Genomic DNA, 27,295 nt, shown 5'->3' on the forward strand with positions numbered 1-27,295 from the left:
ACCGGGAGTGTCTGGATGACTGTGAGAAGAGGACGAGGAGCGGGAAGAGGCTTCTTCTTCTTCTTCTTCTTCTTCTTCTTCATCTTCATCGTTACTGAGGTTAGCAGCTTGTTCTAGGAGTTTCTTGGCTAACTCTTTCAATTCTTCTGACTTGGATGATGTATCGGATTTTGCTTTCCCCTTGGATTTTGAAGAGGAATGTAACTTGTGGGATTGTGGCTTTGACTGAGAAGTGGATGCCAGTTGGGTTGGCATTGGAGTGACTGGAGATCTTGACTGAGAAGGTTGTGCTGGAGTGACTGGAAATTCTTCATTGAATTGGGAGATAATTCTTTCAATTTTGAAATTATCCCACCATTTGACTAGGAAGTGTCTGGAGACTACATGTTCTTTGACTTCGTAATGCCATTTAAAGATCCAGGGGAGCTTGTATTTGGCCATAAAATGTAATGCGACTGGAAAATTCAAGTCATAATTTGTGAAATTCATAACTGTTGAGAAACAGGTGACTGCATTCTTGATCTCTTGTGGGAGGATATCGAAGGGGCAACCATGAGCCCTCCACCATCCAAGGAACCACATTGGAAATTGTCTGTTGAATTTGAAATCGAAATTTAAGAACCATGAATGACTGGAATCATCAGTTTGATGAAGGAAGATGGTATTCCATGCTTCTTCATAATCATAGTAATTGAATGAGAGATCTCCGCATTTGTGGTAGGTGAAATGAGGATCACCCCATTGAGAAAGAGAAATGATGCGAACTATGTAGAGAGAATGGTACAGGATTTTGGTTGGGTCTTTTTTGTCAGGAATAGGTTTAATGGTGATTGACTTAGTTTCAAAAAGAATATCTCTTTAAAACTTTAATGACTTGCTAGGGTGACTAGGTAAAAAGTGAAAACCAGGAGGGTAATAAGCTTTGACTAAAGACATTGGATTTTTTAGATGACTCATGGTTGGTTCAACATAAAAAAGATGGTGAACAGTTCGCTGAATGTAAGGAGAGGTTTTTTTGTAATTTGTTTGGGAGTCAGATTTGAATGGGTCATATTGGTTGACTAGAGCTGACTGGTAATTGGGACGATTAGTACCAAGGGTGCTACCAATGGTATTGAATCTATTATTGGGTGGTAATGGTAGGGGTGGATGTCCAGCATAAGGGACTAAACTGGAAGATGACTCTTGTTTGACTGGTGTTGATGATTCTGGTTTGACTGTGTTTTTGGGAGCAGTTGGGCAAAAAGGGTCTTCATTTACTGGATTTGAGGGATTTCTCCCAGTGGATGATCGGGTCTTCATGTTTTGGAACCCTGTAGAAATTCTCAGGTTAGAAAGTCTGGAATGTGATTGTCACTGCCTTTAATGAATGCAATTTCAAAATCAAAAATACTTAAAATTGCCTGCCATCTGGCAAAGATCTGTTTACTAGCAATATTTTGAACATCTTTTTCTAGGACATCTTTTGCACTTTTGCAATCCACTCGAACTAAAAATTTTTGATTTAATAAATCATCTTGAAATTTGCTAATACATAAAACAATAGATAAAATTTCTTTTTTAATAGTACTGTAATTGCTTTGTGATTGATTCCAGACTCCGAATAGTATCTAACGATTTGCTCAGGATGAGTAGGAGAGATTTGTTGTTTTAAGACACCTCCATAACCAACTTCAGAAGCATCAGTTTCGACAAATTTGAAGGAATTGGCGAGGGGAATGCCAAGACATGGAAGGGTTTTGACATAACTCTTGATTTCTTTAACTAAAGAAGTATGAACTGGTGACCAAGGAGGGGGATTGGTCTGTAATCTATCAAATAAAGGTTTGCATTTCTTCCTTAGATTTTGGTAGAAGTCTGCCACATAATTTAATGATCCTAAGAACCTTTGCAATTGATTTTTGTCTAGGATGACATCAGGGAATTTGTCAGCAAACTGGATTACTCGATCTATTGGACTAATTTGGAGATGATGGATATTGAATCCTAAGAATCTAATATTAGTTTGAAAGAGTTTAATTTTGGAAGCAGAGACTACGAGACCATTGTTTTTTATGATGGTGAAGAATTGGTGCAAATGTTTCCAATGTTGATCGATTGATTGTGAGAAAATAAGGACATCATCAATGTAGACTATGGAAAAATGACTATATGGGTTGAAAATGTCATTCATAATATTTTGGAATTCACTGGGGGCATTTTTAAGACCGAATGGCATGACATTCCATTCATAATGACCGAAAGGGGTGACAAAAGCAGTTTTGTATTTGTCTTCTTCACTAATTTGTATTTGCCAGAAACCAGATTTCATATCAAATTTGGAGAAAATGACAGCATTATTTAATCTGTTAATGAGATCTCGTTTATTGGGGATAGGATATCGAATCCATTCTAGAACTGTATTGAGAGGTTTATAATTGATGACTAAGCGTGGAGTTCCTCTTTCTAATTCGGCATTTTTCTGCACATAGAAGGCAGGACATGACCACGGGGATTTACTTTGTCTGATGATTCTTTTGTGAAGTAAATCTTTAATTTCTTTTTTGCAGAATTCCATGACTTCTTGATTCATTTGAATTGGACGGGCTTTGGTAGGAATATTTTTCTCATGGAACCCTTTAATATAAGGGAGAGTGACAATATGTTTTTTTCTATGCCAAAAGGCAGTAGGAATATCCGAACATAATTCGTTAATGATTTTTTCTTCGAATGTTTTGACTTTTTGTTGGAGAAAAGGTTCTTGGAGTTGAGTATCGATTCGTTTAAAATTGATTTCTTCTTTAAGAAATGTGATCTGCTTATATTTTGCCTGAATACAATTCAGTGTTTTTGAGATAGAATTTTCTTGGAAAGCCTTTAGGGTATGTATTTCGGGATTGGATAGAAAGGTAAATTTTACTGGTTCACCAAATGGATAGGTGATAATCCCATCATATTCTGTGGTAAAGGGATAAATTATAGTAATGAAAGGAAGTCCTAAAATTACTTTGTCGGTTAAGTTTTTGACTAAAACAAATGGTGTTTTGAAGCATACATTATTTTGACAAACATGTGCTTTAGGGATTTCGTATTTTATATCCATCTTGGTTCCGTTAGCTGATCTTAATGACTCTTTTGTTTTTTCAAAGTATTTAGAAGGTATCAAGCCTTCTTGGATACAGTTGAGATCTGCACCAGAATCAATAAGCGCTGTTGTTACTAACTGAAAATCATTAATTTTAAGTTGTACTGTGGTATACCATTTTTTAAGTTGGATTTGACGAATGATGCTGATAGTGTTTTGTTCTGATGTTTCCACATCATTTTGCCCAGGTGGATCGTTATTAAGAGGGTTATCATTAGAATGCTGTAGTTTAAGGAATTGATGTTCTATTTTGAGAATAGTTAGGTCATGTTTGATTTCTTTGTTGTCATGACTGATTTCTAAATTTGTTTTTTGTAAAGACTGTATTTGTGTTTTAATTGTCTTTATTTCTTGTTGTAGGTCTTGGATTGTTATTTCTTTTTTACTAGTTTTAAATTTGTCAAAGGTTGAAGTAAGACAAATTTTTTCCTGAGGGATATTAACAACGTTTTCTTGTGTGATTAATTTTTTCAATTTCTTAAGATATTCTGATTTTAATTCTTGGTTATCGATTTTTCCTATTAGATCAATTAATAATTCCTCTTGTTCTTCTTGTTTAGAAAGAACATTTATAGTTTTGCAACAAGTATCGTTGCACCCGAAACAGATATCTGGTGAAGAGTGTTCATCAGAATCAGTTGAGGTGGAAGACTCTATTGGCATAAAATCATTTTCACTATGTTCATTTTCTGAGTCAGTGTTTCTTAATTCTAAAAGTCGAATAAGATTTTCCTGTTCTTCTTTACTGATTTTTAATTGTTTAATAGTATTTTTTACTGGGCAGGCATTTGTAAAGTGACCAGTTTTGTTACATTTATAGCATTTGGTTTTACTTTTGTCAAAAGGCTTTTTTGAATGATGATTTGTTTTTCTGGGCCAAGGTTTTCGAAATTTGTTTTTAGAGTAAAATTTGTTTGGTTCAAAATCATTTCTGTTTCTTGAGTAAAATTTATTGCGGTTAAATTTTCTTCTTGTATGTTGGTAGTCAAATTCATTATTTTTCTTTTTATGTCGTCGGGAAGGAGGTAAAGATGGGAGACCATATTGTTCACAAAAATTGCCTAATTCATATTTGGCTGTTTTCTTATCGGATTTGACTTGAGAGTTTAGTTTCATATCTATACACATTTTTAACCCTTCTTTTTGGATAACGGTAATAATGTTTCCGTATGTAAGGGTATCATAATTAATGTGTCCTGTTTCATTACTTAAGACTTGTCTAATTTTGTGGGCAAAAAGTTTAGGTAAACCATTTATGAATTTTTCTTTCCAAAAGGGTTGGTTACTATCATCTCTAAGCATAACTCTAGAAATAAAAACATCTTTATACCATTTAAAATCGCTTAAGGTGGGGCATCTGAGATTACTAAGTTGATCATGGATTCTAGAGGTAATGTGACTAGGTGTGCCTATGAAATGTTGAATAATTGTATAAAATAGGGTATTGACAGCATCAGAGACTCCCATTCCGATGTGTTCATCAAAGATTGGAATTCCATCTTCGTCATGTTTAACTGCTTGTTTAATGGCTGCTCTGGAATCAGGAGTGAGATGTTTTTCCCACCAGGAATGAAGCATTCCGGTGAATCCTGTGGAGAGGATATCAATAATTTCAGGCTGGCTGAAATTATGGTTGGTGACATAACTATTGGCTGCCATGGACATGTGATGTAATTTGTTTAGTATTTCTTGTTCTGATAAATTATCAATATTCCATTCGTACGTTTTGTCGGAAGAGACTGAAAACTGATTACTGGGATAATTAGTGGGTTGAATATCTAATGGTAAAGGGCGTTCTGTCCAATTTTTAAAATGCCGTTTCTTTGGGTGAACTATCCTATGTAATTGGAGTTCTTGAAATGTTTGATTTATCTGAGAAATGGTATCGGAATCATTATCAGAGGAGGAGTCTGAGGATGATTCGTGGGTGTGGATGACTGCGATTCTACTAGGTTCAGCTTTGAGTTCTTTGAGCATTTGTTCAATTTTTTGTGCAGTGGAGATGGGCTTGAGGTTAGGTTTATTTATTTCACTAAAGTGGATTAAAGGTGTTTCTGATTGTGGTTGGGGTATAATGCTTACTTTTGAAAAAATGTTATCTACTTTTGTTTCTATTTTGTCTAGTTGACTTCCTATAGTGACTAGGCTTTGATTCGTGTAATTATTTTGTTCAATAGTTTTTTTACTTTCTGGATCATCTCCAGAGACTTTAAAAGGTGATGCAGTTATGAGCGTTTGTAGGTGATCAATGACTATAGTTTCAACAGGAGGATGACTGGAAGAAATAACTGAGTTAGTGGGTGTTTTCCATTTTGCTTTTGTGAGGGTTTGAATATTTTTTTGGCTTTGTTGATCAATGAAATCAAGGAAAAATATTTCAGATTGGGTCTCGAGCATAAAAGCTTGCCAATTTTTAAATAATTGTTTTCGTTGTTCGATTAAGGGATATTGTTTTCTATAAAGGTTTCTTCTATGAATATTTTCTTCAGATTCAAGATCTTTATCTAATTTGGGATAATCAATTTTAAAAGGTCTACTGAGTGTACTTAATTGAGGATTTATGGGAGGGACGACTTCAAAATCAGTAGCTGTGGGAGATGTTTGTTCCTCATCTAAGGCAGGTTGAGTTTCTGCATAACTGGGGTAACTGACTTGTGAGGCAGTCCGAATATTTTTAATTTTTAGTTTTTGTAATTCTTCCTCTAATTCTCTTATTCTAATATTTTTTTATTTCTTTATCTAATTCACAGTCTTGTCTAGACATAGTTTCAGCAGATGTGGATCCTGCAAAAGAATGCCTTGGAGCTGTGAAAGAATGTCTTGATGACTGACCTAATTCTGAATGTCTTGAAGATTGACCTAATTCTTGAATCCTAAGATTTTGACTTATTCTAGGATTATGGAAGTTGATTCGTACTGTACCATCATTATATTGTTGGATACAGTTTAAGTCAGATAAATTATGTTGTATGTTGATAGGCTGATTTTCACTAGTAAGAGACCATTCAGAAGGTAGATGAACATCTGACCATCTGATTGTGTGTGGAACTCTAATATTAGCATTTTCTTGACTACTTTGAATTAAAAGAGTTTGATCTTTTGGGCTTTTACTGATGGCTTGAAAATTTTATGTTTGTACCAGTGACTTTATAGTGGATTCTATAAATTAAGGCTAATGGTTGGGTTCCTTCTAGGACATTGTAACCTGAAGTTTTAATATTTAAGGTTAAGGATTTTAAGATGTGAGGATCACTAAGACTAATTGTAAAATCTGGGTAACAATCGAAATGGATTGGACCGTTAAATAGGCTTGACTCAATTACGCCTAGGGTACTGTCATTAAAGTCGGTGAATCTTGCATCTCTGAGGCATAGGAGTATAGAGGCATTTAAACCCTTTCGGGTTAATGGCTTAACGCCGATTTGGACTAAACCTATATGTAGGAAATTGTGACCATCTTTTTTGTGTTTTTTAATTGACTCAAGGCTAAATAATTGACAAGTTTCATGTTGTTTACTAAGGGCATAGACTTGTTCTACCGTTTTAATATGATGTTCACTTTTGAATGAAGAAAGAGACCATTTTTTCTTATAAATTTCGTTACTAGGGACTCTGGGAATATTCCAATCATTCGTGTCTATATTATCATTTGACTGATATTCAATTTGTTCTTCATTAACTATGTCAGGGATCCTATTTAGGGAGGATCTAGACGAACTGGAGGTAACTGAGTTGGATCTAAATAGTCTACTCATTAGGAGAAGTGATTAGAAAGGCTGGGACAAAAAGTTAAGTTTGGAAGACTAAAATACCTTAATTTTCTACCTTAAACTAGGCATCTCTCTTCTCCGCTCATGCCGCATCCGCTCATGCCTCACCCGGGACTCATTGTTTGGACCTGGACTTACTGTTTGGTTGGAGAAAGGAATAGGCTAAAGGTGGAAAAGAAAAGATAAAATAGATGTTTACAAACTTAAGAATTGGAACCAGACAGATAATCACTTAGCATAAAAGTAGATTAAATGATATCAACTCAAATACCTCACCTAGGCGGTAATCCGCCACCTGGGGTTTGAGGAGCTTTATATATATATATACGACTCAAATACCACACCTAGGCGGTAATCCGCCACCTGGGGTTTGAGAAGTTTTTAACTAAATCTAATATAATCAACTCTTGTTAAGGCTAATAAACCAATTATGCCGGTTAGGGCCACAATCAACTCTCTAACTTAGGCATTACGCCGGTTAAGGCCGTAATATCTAAAATTAGAGGCCTAGAGTGCAAGATAATAGAGACCCAAGCAAGCTTAGCTACAATTAAGCTAGCTAATGGTTACCACACTTAAATCCTAGATGCAACAAGACTAATAAGTTGTCAATTTATCAATCTATTCATCACAATTGCCCACAACATAATTTCAAAGGGTGACAAAGCCTAGAAACATGCTTTTAAGGACCAATAAATTCGGATTTAAAGCATACACAATGGAAATTGCATTTATTTCATTTAAAGCATCAATATTTACACAAGATGAGTTAGGGCTTCACAACCCTAACTCCCAAAATTGAACTACTCACAACCCATTATCAAATACATCATCAAATACATAAGAAATTAAGAGAAATGATAGAGGAGAGAGGGAGTACAAATTAAGCTCACAATTTGCTATAGGCAAACATGAACCCAACTTGATATTAAGCCCATACTCTTTACCAAAAGTAAAATCTCTTTGTGTTGATGAGCAATTGATGATGTGAGTGGTAAAAGCCCCTTGATTTTCCTTGAAAAATGGTGGAGAATGATATTGGGAAGTGAGAGAAAATGGGAAGATGGAAAATGGAGGAGAGGTGTGTGCGGGAGAAGAAAGAGAAAATGGATCTAGGGGTCTGCGGCCGTGTTCGAGAGAGGAGAGGAAGAATTAGGTCGTCCTCTATATATATGGTGGCTCTCAATTAAAGGAGGTATAATGGTCAGATGATACCACTGGGGTGAGTGGCTCATGATCGCTGAGGGTGAGAATTGGGGTGGAGACTGCCACGTGGCAGCGTGTGAGTGGACAAGGAGAGAATAAAGAGGACGACATAAAAGAAGAAGGAAAATGAAAGAGCACGTGCAGCTGATTGATGACTTGATGATTAATTAAGCAACTTGATTTCAATCCCTTTGCTTTGAATACACGTGCAGCACCATGTTGTTAATTAAACAATTGTTTAATTAACAAATCTCCACCATTTCTTTTTGTTCTTTCCTTCTTTTGCTTTCATTTTCTTCTCTTCGTCTTGTGCTGTCGCCAAGATCAAACCAATGATTTTCACAAATTTGCTTGTATTGACCGGTTGACCAATGTTAACTCTTCATCTTTTTTTTTTTTGTCGATAACTCCAATTAGCTCCATTTTTGTACAATTTCTCGCAATTTCCGTAACTCCACTTATTACCTACAAATAAATGAAAATAGATTAACTATATATTAATTAACTTGAGGATTAGCTTAATTCTAGTATTTTAGATATGATTACACGTATAAAAATGCGTGTAATCAGTATTGGATTCAAGACCCATGTCTATGATATCTGTTTGTGAAAGATCGTCTGCTAACATGGCCATGTTCTGACAACCTTGGCCGGCTTCGATCTTTAGGTGGAAGAGTGCCCTCAATTCTGCGCTGAATTGACTTTTGTCGATTTGTGTGTTGGATTTGCATGGGTAGTCAAACCACCGACTACTCAATTCACTACACGGCTGTAATCAGTAGTGTAAAATCAGCCATGCGTTTCGACGCTGTTACTCTTGCATTATTTATTCTCCCTTGTATTCTGATGCAATGTTTGCATCTTTTTCTTTCGTATTGTTTATTTTGGTTATTGACGTATTTTTGCATCATCTCATTGTAATCTTTCAATTTCAATAAAGGGCTGACCTCAATTTACTCAAAAAAAAAAAACTAACTAAAAAAAAAATAGAAGAAAAGACTAACTCATAGACTATCATCGACTAATTCTTAACCTAAACTGTAAAGCCTCCTAGCTAGTCTCAAATTCAAACTGTTTCTCACATCACCTGTCAATAATATTACTAATGCGCGCTTTAGTCCAAATGAAACAAAATTAGTCTAAATGGCAAATCGCAAAATGAAACAAGTAATGTGGAAATTCAAAAACTGCAATCCATGATACTTCGAGTACCGTTTGAAGATTTTACTCTTAACTGCTGTAAATATAGAGATGCAATACTATATTGCATAAACATTATTTTTTGCATAAACAATTACAGCAGGTTTTAGTTCCCAATTCCATGGATATAACAAGCATTACATAAAGATTATAATTTGCCCACAAGCATAAATGCCTTGATTGTAACTGATCTAATCAGATCATGAAAATACAAGGATAAAACGTTTTTCTGGAAAATGGGGATTGCAGTGCACTGATCAATCCTTACTGGGCAGCAGAAACCAAAATAACAAACTAAACACCAGATTTTGGTTACGCAGTGAAAACCTCAAATATGAGATTAAAAACACTGCGGGGCTCTTACTCTTGAGAACCCAAAATAATAATCATCTTATTCAAAAGGATATGTTCTTGTACAAACTTGTATAGCACTTGCTCGGCTATAAGATTTAGACAAAAGCTAACTCTAAGTTTGTCTTCCTTCAAGAACTCCTTCACTTGAATGATCTTCAAATCTTGTTCTTCTTTCTTCACAGTCTCTCTACTGATCTCGAGAGAGTAATATGCATATGAAACTATGATCACAAACACTTATACATGGACCAAGTGTTTTTACTCTTTGTGAAGACACAATCTCAAACAAACATGCAAGACCCTATCACAAATTCTTGCTTTTCTCAATGTGTGCCGCAGACCGTGTATTTTCTCAGCTGATATAATAGCCCTGCGGCAACTACTCAATGAAACAAATATTTTACCCTAATTCGACTTGTATTAGGAAAGAGCTTTTATTCCAAGATCTCCATAAAATCCTAGAATACCTAGGACTTAAAAACTACTCTTTTATTTATCAGAGAAAATCTTTTAAGAATGTAATTCCATAAAGCCCAAAACCAACTTCCTAAAAACTTACTGCAGATGCAAATGCATGTATACCTGATTCTCAGAGATCAGTAGAGGGACTCGTTGTATGGGAATGCCAATACGACAGGTACAAGAGTTGTACCTACATATCATGCCCACCCCAAGCTCTTTGAAGCTCTTTAATCACATCTTCAGACAACAAATCCACACCCTGGTCTTTAGCCGTAGTGACTGCAGAGTAAGACCTCAACATCCTCTCAACCCCCTGAAATGACAATTCCCTTGGTATTTCAAGTGTGATAGGTTCACCTTCACGACCCAATCCAACGCTCTCAAATGGAAAAGGAAGTGTCCTATAACCCTCAAATGCGTACTTTTCCCTCGGGTCCCAAAATGGTAGACAATTTTCGTGTAAACGCTTCATTACAAGATCAAAGTCAGGGCCTACGACCATGCAGTTCATGCTGTTGTAGCACCAAACAGCAATTATGCCTCCTGGTTTACGCAGAAGGCGTTTGACAAGCGAGTAGAAGTGTGGCAGATCAAACCAGTGAACGGCAGAAGCCACTGTAACCAAATCAACTGAATTTTCATGACCGCCCCCTATTAAGTCAACCATTTCATCGTCTGAGGTTGATGTTGGAGTGTGAATGTATCGAACTCCAGGGTGCTGGATGGCATGGTTCAATTGTGCTTCACTTATATCACTTCCAACTACTTGGTCCTAATGCTCTAAAAGCTGTATTTAGTGACATGAAGTTTAGCGGAATGCATACATTTAGGAAAGAACATAAAAAAAGGTCCCCAGATATAAATTGTATACTGCCCTTAATCTACAGATTCAACAACAATGGTATGTTTTATTTTACAAATTGCCCACAATAAACTTACACCGACGGTAGCTTGGCCATTGCCAGTGCCAACATCCCAAGCTAAAGAGTGTTGTGGGGTGAGAGCAGCCAGCTTTGAATACCATTCCTTGGGATACGTTGGCCGAGCTTCCACGTATATCTCTGCCTGCTTGTCAAATAGACCTGCCATTTTCCTATTTCCGGCCACTACATTAGTATCAGATAATTAAAAACCTTGATATGCGCATGAAAATTTATATAAAAGCTGAAACATATATATCGTTGTGCGCAGCAGATGAAACAAAAAGAGAACACATGCATCATAGAAAAAGTACAAAATGAAGAATAACCGGAGACAAAAAAGAAGAGTTAAAATCAGAGAAATACCTGTTGGAGAAGGTAGAAGATTGAAAGAGCTTGCCAGAGGTGGGAGGTGATCGAGGGGCTTGATTATATAACTTGGTCTGTGGCTCTCTGTGCAGAGAGTGCCAGATTAATTAATTATCCTTCGGAAACATAGTGTTGTAGTTAGATTGGCAAACCATTTATGACTTCAGGAGACAAAAGCCAATAAGAGTTCTGATACATCAAGTAAGTGCAAAGTCCAATGAACTCCAAGATTTTTCATGCGCAACCAAAGATAATGAGGCTGTCACGAGGGGGAATTCTGATGACTTTGTGTCCGAAGACTCGGAGGTATTGGTGACTGAAGGAGTGAAAGTTGACTCATCTTCAATTGTCTAAATTTTGTTTAGGTTGTAAAAACCAAATGCTCTTAGGATCATATTCTAAATGTACCAAGCAAAAATCTTACTACACCTAACAACATAATTTTCATCTGTTATTACCCACAGTACCCTTTCTTTAATAAAAAATAGAAAACCAAAACTAACAAGGGAATTTTTATATACAAATCCCTATTTGTTTAATACACACCCAAGATTTTTGTACAATTTTAAATCTCCAATTTACCCTCTTCCTAACTAATAAAAATAAAAAAAATTCTAAATTCACCAGAAGAGTGCAGTATGTCAAGCCCGCCAACAAGCAATCAAGCCAAAATTCCTTGGCAAAGAAGAACTTTGGGAATTTAAAAATCAAAGTATTAGCATCTAATAGAAATTCAAAAGGTTTTTGCTAGTTTCCTCTATGCACCAGTATCTATCTTGAAAAGTTGTAGATGTTGTTGTCTTATTGATCAAGTTGAAACCTAAAAACTCTTTATATTATAGTACGTACAAGAACAAACAACTAATGTTCAGTCATCATGTCATATCGGAATAGTTTCGAACAAACAAAAGGCATGCACTAGGACTTGAGCATTGAAAGAATTTTAGATCAAAGGACCAAAATAAAAGTACTGAATTCTCAAAAATTCAGTAATTAATCATTAATCAAAGAAAAAAAAAATTTAGGGCCGGGGTGGAAGGAGAAAAAAAAAAAGGAAGACAATAGGTTGTTATTGCAGCTACTATATAAAATCAGGAAGAAAGACAAGGGAATGCAGCGAGGCATAGAGACAAAGGAAGGGAAAGGTTAAAAGAGGAAAAATTAGAGAAAAAATGGCAAAAGAAATGTTGATGGGGTGTGTATTAAGAAAAGAGGGATGTGTATATATAACTACTAATAACTACACGTGCACTCTGAGGCATCTTCTTCCATCATTTCTTCTTCTTCTTCTTCTTCTCCTTTCTGTATTGTTTTATGTTGGTTTTCCCTCTTTCTCTGGTCTTGGAGACAATCCAGATCAGAAATCCAATCTAAGTTTAGTTTCATTGTTATTGATTCATTTTTCTAACTGATAATCAATCATATATATCAATATACGTATAACTTATATGTTCAAACTAATGAATTATAACGAGATTGATAATTTCTCAGATGTTATAATTCAAACCAGCAAGCAACTTTTATCTTAAAATTTCATCTAAAGAATCACTAGAGTCACACAAAAAAGAAAAGCAACAAAAGTAGAATCCTCTGTACAAGGCCTTGAAGTAATGAAGAAGATATATAGAAGAAGATCTTCCCTTCCTTCAATGCAGAAGGCCTTGAGAATATTTTGTAATATTTCTCCAAAAAGGAAACCAACAAGCAGAGACGGAGGGATGAAGGGGCACCCTGGGTCACGTGCCCCAGTTATGTTTTTTTTTTTTTTTTTACCAAAGTTTATATATATATGGCTGTACTTACATAGGCATTTGCAAGCATAATTAGCTATAATGAGCCACGCTCATCCTACCGCCAGCGGTACCAACTCCCGCCAAAGGAGTGACCTACGGGAACACAGCCAAGCAGGCTACCGCCTGAGCCCGGCTTACCCCCAGATCACCGCTGACGCGCAGCCATGCGCCGCGCCAAGACAGCATCAGAAGCTCCAGAAGCTGGGGACTGTGTTGGAAAGTAGAGCAAAATTAGCTTAGTATAAACTGTCAACATTTAACACATTTACTCTGATTCATCACATTGATTCTATGTTATTAGGCCTTAATAGGGCTAGAATAGTTTACCTTTTTTGTATCCTAGAATCAAGCTGTATTCTCGTATATATGTTATACTGATCAATAGAGCAAGATATCTCTCCAGCAAATCAGTCTTTGTTGTTTTACATGGTATCAGAGCAGGACTAGATCCTGACTCTTCTTCTTCCCTGCTGCACTCTATCTTCTCGTGTAGCTTGCTCTCTAGTCTCTCACCGACCCAACCAACATGGGTAAAGACGACGGCAAATCACATGCCGATTCCTCCAATCCTCCTATATCCGAAATGTCAAAATCAGACCTTTCTAATCCTTATTACACCCATCATTCAGATCATCCAGGGCTAGTCCTAGTCTCTAAACCTTTGAATGGAGATAATTATTCTGGTTGGAAAAGGGCTATGACTTTGGCCTTAAACTCCAAGAACAAGCTCGGTTTTGTGAACGGTTCAATCAAGGCTCCCTCAGAAGAAGCGGATCCGGAAGGCTATGCGACATGGTCGCGGTGTAATGACATGGTGCACTCCTGGATTGTTAATACTGTCAACCCAGAAATTGCAGACAGTGTTATCTATTATTCTACTGCTCATGAGGTTTGGGAAGACCTCCGTGAGCGATTTTCTCAATGCAATGCGCCTCGCATCTTTGAGATACAGCGAGAAATTGCTAGCCTACGACAAGAACAACTCTCTGTCTCTACATACTACACAAGATTGAAAGGCTTATGGGATGAATTGGCCACATATTCAGACACAGCATATGGAGCACAGGCAGATCAACAGAAATTGATGCAATTCTTGATGGGTTTGAATGAGACTTACAGTGCAACTCGCGGGCAAATCCTCCTCATGAATCCTCTTCCAACTGTCCGCCAAGCATACGCCGCTGTCACACAAGAAGAGAAGCAGCGGCTCATCAGCGACTCTCATCCCTCAACCGAATCCAGTTCCAGCGCCGCTATGGCAGTGAGGAACATCAAGCCCAATCCGATCCTAGCTAGAGGAGGACGATTCGAGAGATCCGATCGCCCCAATCAGCAGCCGGATTTCCGCCCAACTTATCGCCCAGATCGAGCACAAGACCGCCCGGATTTCCGTCCAAATTTTCGCCCAGATCGCGCACCAGAAGGCCGTCGTTTTGATGGTGATCGACGACGTGGTTCAGGTAGAGGCCGACCTCAATGTTCTTATTGTGGAGATGTCGGTCATTGGGTGCAAACATGTTATCAATTAATTGGATATCCACCGGGTCATCCTAAGGCCAAGCAAAACGGTTCAAATTCCAGAGGTGTTCCTTTAGCTAATCAGGTCTCTGAGGCGTTAGACAAGGATGAAGGAGGCCCAGTTGTTTCATTATCTGAAGCCCAATTCAAGCAGTTTCTGTCAGTCCTTAACAAACAAAATGAAGGCTCTAGCTCCAAAGCAAATGCGATCACCAAGCTAGGTTTGTCTAAAGTTGCTTCCCGCAACTGGATTATCGATAGCGGGGCAACGGATCATATCACTTCGTCATCTCAATTATTGCATACGAATAACAATTGCTCTTTACCACCTGTTTTGTTACCTAACGGAGACAAAGTGAACATTGTTGCAAAAGGGTCTTTGCCTTTGAATACCGTATATTATCTACATGATGTGTTATCTGTGCCCAAATTCAAAGTTGATTTAATGTCCGTAAGTTGTCTGACAAGAGGTCTGAATTGTTCAGTGACGTTCTTCCCTTATTGGTGCATTTTGCAGGATCTGGCTACGAAGAGGACGATTGGTTTGGGTAAACAACGTGATGGCCTATACTATTTGGTGGCACTAGCGACGGAACAAACCAGGCCTTCCATTACCACTTCTTCCAGATCCTCTTGCAACCTTGCCATTTCCTCTACCAATCTTTGGCATAATCGCTTGGGTCATGTCTCCTCTCCATGTTTAAGTCACATAGCCAAGCATTTCTTGCATTTTTCCATTCAGCCAAATAATACTTGCCATGTCTGTCCCTTGGCTAAGCAGAGTCGATTACCATTCAGTTCTAGTTCTCTTTCTTCTACAAGACCATTTGAAATAATTCATTGTGATATTTGGGGTCGTTATCGACACCCTTCTCTTTCTGGTGCTTTTTATTTCCTTACTATTGTGGATGACTTCACCCGATTTACTTGGGTTTTCTTAATGCGGCACAAAGATGAAACACAACCTCTTTTGAAGCGTTTTTTTGCTCACATTCTCACTCAATTTGACTCTCGCATTACAACTTTCCGAAGCGACAATGGTAGTGAATTTATTTCACTTCGCTCTTTTTTTCAAGATAATGGCGTTGTTTTCCAACATTCTTGTGTTTACACGCCTCAACAAAATGGGGTTGTGGAGCGCAAGCATCGTCATATTCTACAGGTGGCTCGTGCTTTAAAATTTCAAGCTCACCTCCCTCCACAATTCTGGGGGGAGTGTGTCCTCACAGCCGTCTATATTATCAATCGCTTGCCCTCGCCCATCCTTTCTTACAAAACTCCATTTGAACTTCTTTACTCAAAACCGCCTTCTTTTTCTCATCTTCGAGTTTTTGGTTGCTTAGCTTATGCAACTAATGTGCACCCTACTCATAAATTTGACACCCGAGCCATTCCTTCCATTTTCATTGGTTACCCGGTCGGTCAAAAAGCCTTCAAATTGTTTAACTTATCGACTAAGAAAATTTTTACGAGTCGAGATGTTAGATTTCATGAAACTGTGTTTCCTTATGCCTCCAATCAGCCCACTCTTCCTTCTGCCCCGTTGGCCTATGACCCAGGCCCCGTTCCACTTTTCTCTCCCTCCTTTTTTGACTCAACTTTTGACTCCCAAATGCCTCCCACGACTGTTTCTTCTTCTCGGCCATCCCCAGACACGCGACCTTCTCAGCCAATCCCAGACCCACGATCTTGTCAGCTACCGCCACCACCACCTCCGCCCCCACCACCGCTCGTCCCTCCTCCGTCGTCCTTCCCTCTTCCTACCCCTCTGTCGTCCCCGGTGCCGGGGTGGTCACCATCCCCACCATCTTCTCCGTCTCCTCCTCCCTCACCTCCACCCGAAGCTCTTTCCGACCGCCGCCTCTCCGTCGCTCCACCCGCTCCACTGCGCCGCCTGCTCGGTTCGCCGATATCGACTTCTCCAAGCCTCACTCCAATGCTTGCACTTACCAATCACCCTCCTTCCCGCCAGGTCCTTCCAAAGGTACGCGGTATCCATTGGCAAATTATGTCTCTTATCATCGTTACACTCCTGCCTACTCCTCTTTTGTTGCTCAGCTCAGTGCCGTTCATGAACCCAATTCCTATTCTGAGGCGGCTGCTGTCCCCGAATGGCGGGATGCCATGAGAGCAGAGTTGGAGGCCTTGCAGGCCAACGGTACATGGACCCTCACCACGCTGCCCCCCGGGAAGTCCCCAATTGGTTGTCGATGGGTTTATAAAGTCAAACACAAGTCTGATGGTTCCATTGAACGATACAAGGCCCGGTTGGTGGCCAAGGGCTTCACGCAGTTGGCAGGTGTTGACTATCAGGAAACCTTCTCTCCTACTGCTAAAATTGTTACAGTCCGTTGTCTCCTTGCCTTAGCTGCGTCTCGTGGTTGGTCCCTTTCTCAACTCGATGTCAACAATGCCTTTCTCCATGGTAACCTGGATGAAGAAATTTATATGTCTCCACCGCCTGGGCTCCGGAGACAGGGGGAGGAGCATTTGGTTTGTCGGTTGCATAAATCCTTGTATGGTCTAAAACAGGCTTCCAGGCAGTGGTTTTCTAGATTTTCAGAAGTTATTCGGTCTGCTGGTTTTGTGCAATCTAGAGCAGACTACTCTCTTTTTACCAGGAGGCAAGGCAAGTCTTTTACAGTCTTATTGATATATGTTGATGACATATTAATTACTGGCAATGATCCTGTGAGTATAGCTGATGTCAAGAAATTTTTGCATAAAACATTCCGTTTGAAAGATCTTGGCAGTTTAAAGTATTTTCTTGGCATTGAGGTTTCAACATCTAAGAAAGGGATATTTATTTGTCAGCGCAAGTATGCGTTAGAAATTATAAAAGATGCAGGATTATTGGGTGCTGCCCCTGTTGACACACCCATGGAACGTGGATTAAAGTTGTCAGATAAGACTGAGTTACTCAAAGATCCAGAGAAGTATAGGCGTTTGGTTGGAAGATTGATTTATCTCACAGTGTCAAGGCCAGATATTACATATCCTGTTCATATATTAAGCAGGTTTATGCATCAGCCTCGAAAAGCTCATTGGGAGACAGCTTTGCGAGTGGTACGCTACCTCAAGTCAGCTCCTGGTCAAGGCTTGTTCTTTTCCTCAAATAGTGATCTTCGGCTGCGAGCTTTTTGTGATTCAGATTGGGCAGGATGTCCACTTACAAGAAGGTCTACTACAGGGTATTGTGTGTTCCTAGGGCCTTCTTTAATTTCATGGAGGTCGAAACGTCAGAAAACAGTCTCTCTTTCTTCAGCTGAAGCAGGGTATCGTGCTATGACAGGAGCGTGCTGTGAATTGACTTGGTTACGTTATTTGCTTCAAGACTTGGGGATTTTACACCAGGAAACGGCATTGCTCTATTGTGACAACAAGGCTGCTTTACATATAGCAGCAAATCCAGTGTTTCATGAACGTACAAGGCATATAGAAATGGATTGTCACTATATTAGGGATAAAATCCAAGATGGTTCAGTGGAGACACGGTTTGTGAGTTCTGGAAATCAACTGGCTGATGTTCTAACTAAAGCTCTTGGCAAGGAGGACTTCGAGCTTATGATTCGCAAGTTGGGTGTGCAGGATATCCACTCTCCAACTTGAGGGGGAGTGTTGGAAAGTAGAGCAAAATTAGCTTAGTATAAACTGTCAACATTTAACACATTTACTCTGATTCATCACATTGATTCTATGTTATTAGGCCTTAATAGGGCTAGAATAGTTTACCTTTTTTGTATCCTAGAATCAAGCTGTATTCTCGTATATATGTTATACTGATCAATAGAGCAAGATATCTCTCCAGCAAATCAGTCTTTGTTGTTTTACAGACTGAAGCACATCAGTCCCACATCGAAAACATGAAGAAGATCAGCTCCTTCTTCACCTATAAAAGGTTCTCTATTCTCTCCTCATTAATTACGCATTTAATACTTACCTACTGTTACTTTGTCAACATAAATACATTGACTAACTTAGGCATCGGAGAAGTGAAGACCGCCCAACGCGGTCTCCCTTTGACGCCCTCTGTATTTTACTTGACAGGTAGCGGAAGCTTTGAGAACATCACAAGTATCGGTCCGCCCATCGGACTAGCGTTAGCAAAGGTTTAGCTACCGCTGAACTTTTTAGACATTAACATTGGCGCCGTCTGTGGGAACCCTTGAACAAAAGGCCATCCCACCACAACCACCATGACTAACGGTAGCGGGGGAAACGCTGAGGAGCAAGCGGATCAGTCCGCCAACCCCCATCCCACCAACCCCGCGGATAGCATTAACCCAGCGGTTAACGTTAACCGCGCACTATTCAACACACCGGTCAACCCCAGCGTGGAACCCCAGGTTACGCCCCAGATCCCGCCAACCCAAACTACAGTGGAGGCTCAACCGAGCGGCAGCCGCCCACCGGTATAGGACCTCACCGCTATGTATGAGCTGGCACTGGCGGACCTTCACAAAGCAAATAGAGAACGCGAGCAGGAGCGCAGAGAAAAGGCCGAGGCCCAAAAGCAGGTGGCCACGCTGATGTCAAGGTTTGACGAGCTGAAGAAGGCGCTGGAGGTAAACGCCAACCCAGCGCAAAGCGAGCAATCGCGGAGCACCAGGCGCAGTCAACCCAACACCGGCGGACTGGCACCAGGACAAATCATACAAATGCAGGTACCGCTGAATCAACCAGAGCTACGGGGAATGGGACCACCTCCCCCGCCCCGACTAATGTTGGAACAAGAGGCGGAGTCAGAACCGCACACCAACCGCTCGATTGCTAGGGCCAGAACTGAGGGTAATCCGCCTGCCCCCAGGCCGGAGCTGGTCCAACGGAACCTCCAGGCAGGACCCGCTGGTGATGCCACCGCCCTAATACTGGAGCGGATGCAACAACTAGAACAAAGGCAGGCGCCCCAGCGCCAATACCAAATCCACTCTTTGCGTCCAGACCAGGACCATTCACCGCCAGGATCCTGCATGCCATCCGCCCAGCGCACGCAAAGACACCAAAGATGTCACATTACAGCGGCAAGACCGACCCCTTTGTCCATATGGACACATTCAAAAAAGTCACCAATAACAAGGGATTCGATGACGCCACCCTCTGCCACTTGTTCAACTAAACGCTGGACAGTGAGGCGATGAGTTGGTTTTTTGAGTGCCAGCCGGGATCCATTGACTCATTCCATGCCCTATCAAACGCTTTCCTCTCTCGGTTCATCCTTTTGGCGGCTGGACACCACAGCACAACTCAGCTATTCAGCCTCAAGCAGGGGACGGAGGAAACATTGAAGGCGTTTGTCACCAGGTGGCGAGCGGCAACATCCTAGTGCCGCGATCTTGATAAGACAATGGCGCTGGCAGCTTGCAAGCAGGGACTCCTCAAGGGGCCATTTCTCTATCACCTCAATTACAACCATCCAAATGCCGCTTACGACCACATCATGAGTGAGGCTGTCATCCATGCACAAGCAGAATTCATCACATATGGAGAAACCCCCCCACTACCACCAACACCTGTAAAGACCACCCAACCCTCCGCCAGCCATCAAGAAACCGCTAGCAAAACCTCTGCGGCGCCACCAACTGATAAGAAGAGAGAGTGGCAACAAGGCAACTACCAGAGCAAGCGGCAGAGGGACCAGCATTACAACAAGGGCAACCGCTCATCCCATGGGGATAACCGTAATAAATCGACGGAATCATCCCAGTGGTACGCAGTGTTTACGGTCCTCACAACCTCATATGAGGAAATATACGACCAGTGCAAGGACCAGATTCCGCCACCACCACCAAGAAAATACCCAAGGGTAGGAAAGCCCAGAAACACTGGCAAGTGGTGCAAATACCACGAGGACAGCGGATACAATACCAACAACTGCAACGCCCTCAAAACAGCCATTGAGACCTTGTATCGAGATGGTAGGATGGAGCAATTCAAGATACACCAACTACCACCCGTGATCGCCAACATTGAGCCCATGGGCCGCATCAACACCATCGACGGTGGTGCTCCAATCACCAGCATGTCTCACAGGGCCAAAAAGCGCTACGCACGTGCTAACCACCCCAAGGAGGTGTGCAATATCCGCTACGAAAGGTCCGCTAAGCTCCCAAAATCTGGTTGGGAGCCCATCACCTTCTCAGATGAGGAGGAGCGCGGAGTACACCTGCCCCACGACAATCCATTCTTGATCGACGCCATACTCGGTAAATGGTCAGTGGGAAGGATCATTGTCGACAGCGGGTCCGCTGTAAATGTCATCTTCAACGGTTGCTACGACAAACTTCATCGGAATAGAAAACTACTACAGGACCATGAGCCATTGCTTTGCTTCTCCGGTGACGTTACACAGCCATTGGGATCTGACTACATGCGACTGGTTATCGGCGCCAGTCCATGTATGGCGGAAATCCATACAGAGTTCATCATCGTCGACTGCTTCAGTTCATACAATGCCATCATTGGTCGACCGACACTCAACAAGCTCAAGTGCATCATCGCCGGATACATGCTCCTCATGAAGTTTCCTACTCCCAACGGGACAGGTTGTGTGAGGGGAAGTCAACAATTGGCACGAGAATGCTATTCCACAACCGTGGCACGATCAGCGCGCCGCCATGAAATCCTGACAGTGGGAAACCACGCACCGGCACCAAATATCTTTGAAGACCCCAGGGATGACGAGAAGAAATATGTTAGAAAAGAGCCTGTCAACCCAGAAACCTCTTTAAGGATCATCAGCATCTCCAACGAGCACCCTGAGCGGACAGTCCGCATCGGCACTCAGCTAGACCCTGAGGTGGCGGATGAACTCACCCAATTTCTACGTGAGAACGCCGCAGTCTTTGCATGGTCCTACGCTGACATGCCAGACATCTCCCCTGAGATCATCACACACAAATTAAGTATCAAGCCATCCACCTACCCTGTCAAGCAGCGGCGACGGGCCTTTGACGAAGAGAGATATCGTGCAATAGGGGAGGAGGTGGCCAAGCTCCAGAGCATTGGATTCATCCGCCAAGTCAACTACCCTCAGTGGATTTCCAACTTGGTCATGGTCAAAAAACCCAGCGGCAAGTGGCGAATGTGTGTCGACTTCAAGGGCCTCAACAAGGCATGCCCCAAAGACAGCTTCCCGCTACCTCGCATAGACCAGCTGGTCGACGCAACTGCTGGCCACGAACTACTCAGCATGATGGATGCCTTCTCCGGCTACAATCAGTTCAAGATGCACCCCGGCGACCAAGAGTGCACCTCCTTCACCACCGACAAGGGCCTATACTGCTACAATGTCATGCCTTTCGGTTTGAAGAACACCGGTGCAACTTACCAGCGGCTTATGAATGCTATGTTCGCTGAACATCTGGGCAAAATAATCGAGGTATACGTGGACGACATGCTGGTAAAAAGCATAAAGGCCAGTGGACACGTGGCAAACCTCAGAATCATATTCGCCATTCTCTTGGCTTATGGTATGCGTCTCAACCCAGAAAAATGCTTCTTTGGCGTCACCGCCAGCAAATTTCTAGGTTACATAGTCAGTGAATGGGGCATAGAGGCCAACCCTGACAAGGTACATGCCATCCTCAACATGAAGGCTCCAGAGTGGAAGAAACACGTTCAGAGCCTCCAGGGCAGGCTAACCGCCCTTTCACGATTTATCTCCAGACTCACTGACAGATGTCTCCCATTTTTCAAAGTCCTGAAGACAACCCACAAGAAGGTCATAGACTGGAACCCAGAATGTGAGGCGGCGTTCCAGAGTCTGAAGGAGTACTTGGCAGCAGTCCCACTCCTCTCCATTCCGGTACAGGGGGAGACACTATATATATACCTAGCGGTATCACAGTCAGCCGTAAGCTGCGCCATTGTCCGGCTGGACGACCAGGACGAGCTCCTCGTATTCTACGCCGGCAGAGGCATGAACGAGGCTAAAACAAGATATCCACCCCTGGAACAGCTCGTTCTCGCGCTCATCGTCGCCACTAGACGCCTCCGCCAGTACTTTCAGGCCCACACAATTGATGTCTTAACAAACCAACCGCTGAGGCAGGTGATGCAAAACCCTGAACACTCGGGGCGCCTCAGCAAGTGGGCCATCGAGCTCAGCGAGTTCGACATCGACTACAGGCCAAGAATCACCATGAAGGGCCAGGCGGTAGCGGACTTCATTGCTGAGCTCACCGAACGTCAGGTTGAACCCAACATAGGGGCAGAGCCCAGCACGGAACTGATAACCGCTGATGAACCAGCCCCCCAGCAATCAGACTGGAACCTACACGTGGACGGCTCCGCTTGTGCCAAGGCCAGTGGCGCCGGCGTCATCTTGACAGGGCCAGGGGGACTGAACGTGGAATACGCGTTAAAGTTCAATTTCAAAGCTTCAAACAATATGGCGGAGTATGAAGCGCTCATTTCCAGCTTACTCCTCGCCATCGACTCAGGAGTTGACAGTGTCAACATATTCAGCGACTCCCAGCTTGTCGTTAACCAGGTCAATGACAGTTTCCAGGCCAAGGACCAACAGTTAGCGGCATACTTGGGGTACGACAAGACGCTCCTAAAAAAATTCAAATTTCACACCATCACTCAGATTCCCAGGGAAAAGAACGCCAAGGCTGATTCACTGGCAAGACTAGCAACCGCCCAGCCACACCAAAGTCCAGCGGACACAAGGGTGGAATGTCTTGACAGGCCCAGTATCACAAAAACTCAAGCGGAGATCTTCAACATTGAGGTTAGTCCTAGTTGGATGGACGAAATCATTGAATACAAGCGCAATGGGACATTGCCAGAGGACAAAATCGAAGCACGACAGCTTAAGCGGAGGGCAACCCGCTACAACGTCCAGAATGGCAAGCTTTACCACCAGGGGTTCACTCACCCCAACCTCCGCTGTCTAACCCCAGAGGAGGGAAAGGATGTTCTGGCAATGATACATGGCGGGGAATGTGGAAACCACTCGGGCGCCAGATCCTTGGCCAATCACACAATGCGACAAGGCTACTTTTGGCCTACGCTCGGCGACGACGCCAGGAAGGTATCAAGATCTTTCCACAAGTGTCAACAATATGCTGACCTCCTACATGCCCCAACGGAACCACTGTCAATCATCATTGGTCCATGGATTCACTCAACATGGGGCCTGGACTTGATGGGAAAGTTCCAAACCGCCAAGGGCCAGTTCAAGTACATCATTGTTGCCATCGACTACAACAGCAAGTGGATAGAAGCGGAGCCACTGACGACAATTACTACCGCCAAGGTAACTCATTTCCTCTGGAAGAACATCTATTGCCGCTATGGCGTCCCCCACACAATCATCACAGATAACGGCACGCAGTTCAACAACAAGGAACTCATATCTTTCACCACTAACCTGGGCACCAAGATGAAGTTCACATCTATCGCTCACCCCCAAACCAACGGCCAAGTCGAAGCAGCAAACAAGATAATAAAAAAGCTGCTAAAAAAGAAGCTCAACGACGCCAAGGGCTTATGGGCGGAGAAACTTCCGGAGGTTCTGTGGGCCATCATGACTACCCCAACTTCCGCCACTGGTGAAACTCCATTCTGCATGATGTTCGAAACTGAAGCCGTCCTACCTATTGAGGTAACTCAACCTACCGCTAGAGTCGAGGGCTACTGCCCTGAGACCAACGGCGAAGGGGTCAACCTCGACAGGGACCTCCTAGAGGAGAAACGACACAAAGCCCATCTGCACAATTTGCAAAACAAGCAGCGGGTATCGCGTTTCTACAACGCCAGGGTTAAAGCCCGGAACCTCCAACTAGGGGACTGGGTAATGAAGGAAGTCATTCCACCGCCAACGGCACTCCGCCCAACTTGGGAAGGTCCATACAAAATTGTGGAAGTCGCTAGCCCCGGCACCTTCTACTTAATGGACAAGGATGGCATCACAACGACCCACCCTTGGAATACCGAACACCTTCGGTATTATTACAAATAGTCATGCCGCTACCCTAGAGCATCTTGACTTAGCTAATTTTTTGACTTAATGTTTAGCTAAGGGAAGCTACCCAACGGGTACAACCCCGCTTTTTGTAAACGCTGACATATCAGCTATCAATGAAACGAGGAATTATTCAAACCATTGTCGCCAAGTCCAAGCACAACTGGCAACGCCAACAATATTCGGCGGACTACGTCCGCTACATCGTGCACTTGGAACCATTTTAATTCCTTTAATGTTTCGTTGATTCACAAAAAGCAAAGTCAAAACTCTGGCGGCTCATTAACATTCAAACAACGCAAGCACATCCAAACTTGGAAAAATCGCAAAAACAAAATTCCAATTATATATTGGGGGTCGGGAATTCCCGCCCAAAGATCGTCATAGTGCAAAAAGCCCTAGCGTCACTAACAAAAAAAAAAAAAAAACAGGGGCCTCAGCGGCACTATAACTATGATGATCTTCAAGGATTCTGAGCAACGGCGACATCCCCATCCTCCGGTGGCGGCTGTTGCTCGGCCAAGCGGCTCGTCTGATCGGACCCACGAGCGGTAGGGCTCGGTGTTATAATGGTACCATCTGCTCGAGTGTGGGCGGCTAGAAAACCAGCACGGGAGACCTCAGACTGAGTTGGAGGTGGAGTCAGCTGAGAATCGTCGGCCGGATGCACACCACTCTCTCCGCTACCTGAGCGGGGACCACAACCTTCGCGGGCGGTGCATTTTGACCTGACGGCCCAACGGGCTGGGACGCCTTGGCCCAGTCAATGGCGCCCTTCTGGTTCAGCAGCTCCACGTTGGCGGTGGCACCAGCCTTCGCCGCCTCAGTCATCGCCCTCTTATATTCCGCCGACTGCTTGAACGCCTCCACGGCGGCGGCCTCCATTCGGCACCTCTCCGCGGCCCGCTGGGCAACCTCACCCTCCAGCCGCTTCACCTCCGCGGACTTGGCGGCGGAGTCCCGCTAAATGATCTCGATCTTCTTGACCTTCGCAGCCAGCTGATCCTGTAATAGAGCTATGTTCTGATCCAGCTCCGCCACACGGTTGTTCCGCTCAATGTCCCGAGCAATGGCGACATTCAGCTTGCCGCGAGCATCCGCCGCGTCACTTTCGGCCTTGGTCAACCGTTGTTGCACCTCCGCCAGCTTGTCCTGAGCCTCACCCAGCTCCCTCTGCAGATCAGTCACCTGCCCCCTTAGCTCCCGCTCAACCCGGGGATGTGTTGACGCCGCCAAAAACATCTCGTGCAGCCCAACGGTGAGGTGCCCAAAGGTCGAGCTGAAGGGTGATTGATCAACGGTGGTTGAGCGCACAATCCCCTCCAGTCCGCCAACCTGAGCCGCTCGCAGAGGTGGTAAAAAAATTCCCGCTCATGGTCGGTCAGGAACTCTGCGTACCCGGCAAACGAGTCCAGGTCGCTCGCTCGCACCTCCCCGTCGGCGACCACGGGCACCTTGGGTGGTGCCTGTCTGGCCTTCTTCTGGTGACGGGCCCCGATGACCTCCGCATCATCTCCTTCCTCTCCATCAGAGTCATTCTGACGATGCCTCCTCTGAAGCACCACCCTTGTAGATCCAGCGGTGGCGGCCCTCGATCCCTTCAGCGGCTCCAACCCCGCAACGGTGACTGTTTCCGCCGGCGGCACCGTTTTCTCCTTCTGCTCCCCACGCCGGTTGGCGGGCATTCTCTCTTTTTGCTGCACAGTTGCAGCAGGCACCTTACTCCCGCCAGCAGCCCCACAGCCCACGCCGGTTCCCGTCTGAACGACGGGCAAGCCATCGCCACCAAGGTGAGAGAGGTGCGGCATCGGTAGCACCACCAGAGTCTCGGACTGGCTCTGCGCTAATGTCTCGGGATCGACGATGGTCTTTTGGGCCGCCAGCCTAGAGGCATACATGCTCTCCAGAAAGTTGTTGATCTCGGCGCGGTCCATGGCTTTCTCAAATGCCTCACGGCTCGCTCTGTTTCCCGGCGGAGAATCTAAAAAAAAAAAAAAACAAGGTTAGCCCGACGAAAACCGAACTAAAGGGGAACATCAGCGGAAGATACTTACCAAGCGCTCGCGTCAACTGTTGGTCGACCAACAACTCCCACCCGGTGAGTAGGCGAAGATCAAGAAGGTTGCGGTTCTGCCAACAGCCTCGAATTCTTGCCACGCGACACTCTTCTTCACGCGTCAGATTATACCGCAGGCCCGCTACAAAAAAAAAATGAAACAATCAGCACAAAAGGAAGAATTGTACAAGGAAAACCATGAGTAGCGGGGGCCAGTGACAACCTCGGATAGGTTGGAACTCCGACTTAATCCTACATGTCGGCTCCCCCTCATTCGACCCCACTTGATACTCCCATCCGACGGTGGCAACACAATAAGTCCCCCGCCAGGGTGACATGGAGTCCTTCAAATTTTCGATCAACTTTGGCTCCCCCTGGCGGCGACTCAGGTTCACTTGCCCGCTGCATCCTTGGCGCTTCACGTACACCAATTCGTAAAAGTGCAGCACCTCCACCACGGTTGGACCCTCACAACCGGACAAGTGCCAAAGGGAGTTGAGCGCCATCAGCAACTGCCACATGTTAGGGCAAATTTGCCCAAAGGCGAGGCCAA

At 43.3% G+C, this 27,295-nt stretch overlaps 1 pseudogene; it reads right to left on the minus strand.

Moving 5' to 3' along the window:
* Positions 1 to 9,651: 9,651 nt before the first annotated feature.
* LOC133742198 (uncharacterized) lies at positions 9,652 to 11,461 on the minus strand (annotated as a pseudogene).
* Between the last annotated feature and the right edge of the window lie 15,834 nt (positions 11,462 to 27,295).

The sequence above is a fragment of the Rosa rugosa genome, chromosome 4 (assembly GCF_958449725.1).
Source record: "Rosa rugosa chromosome 4, drRosRugo1.1, whole genome shotgun sequence".
NCBI classification, from domain to species: domain Eukaryota; kingdom Viridiplantae; phylum Streptophyta; class Magnoliopsida; order Rosales; family Rosaceae; genus Rosa; species Rosa rugosa.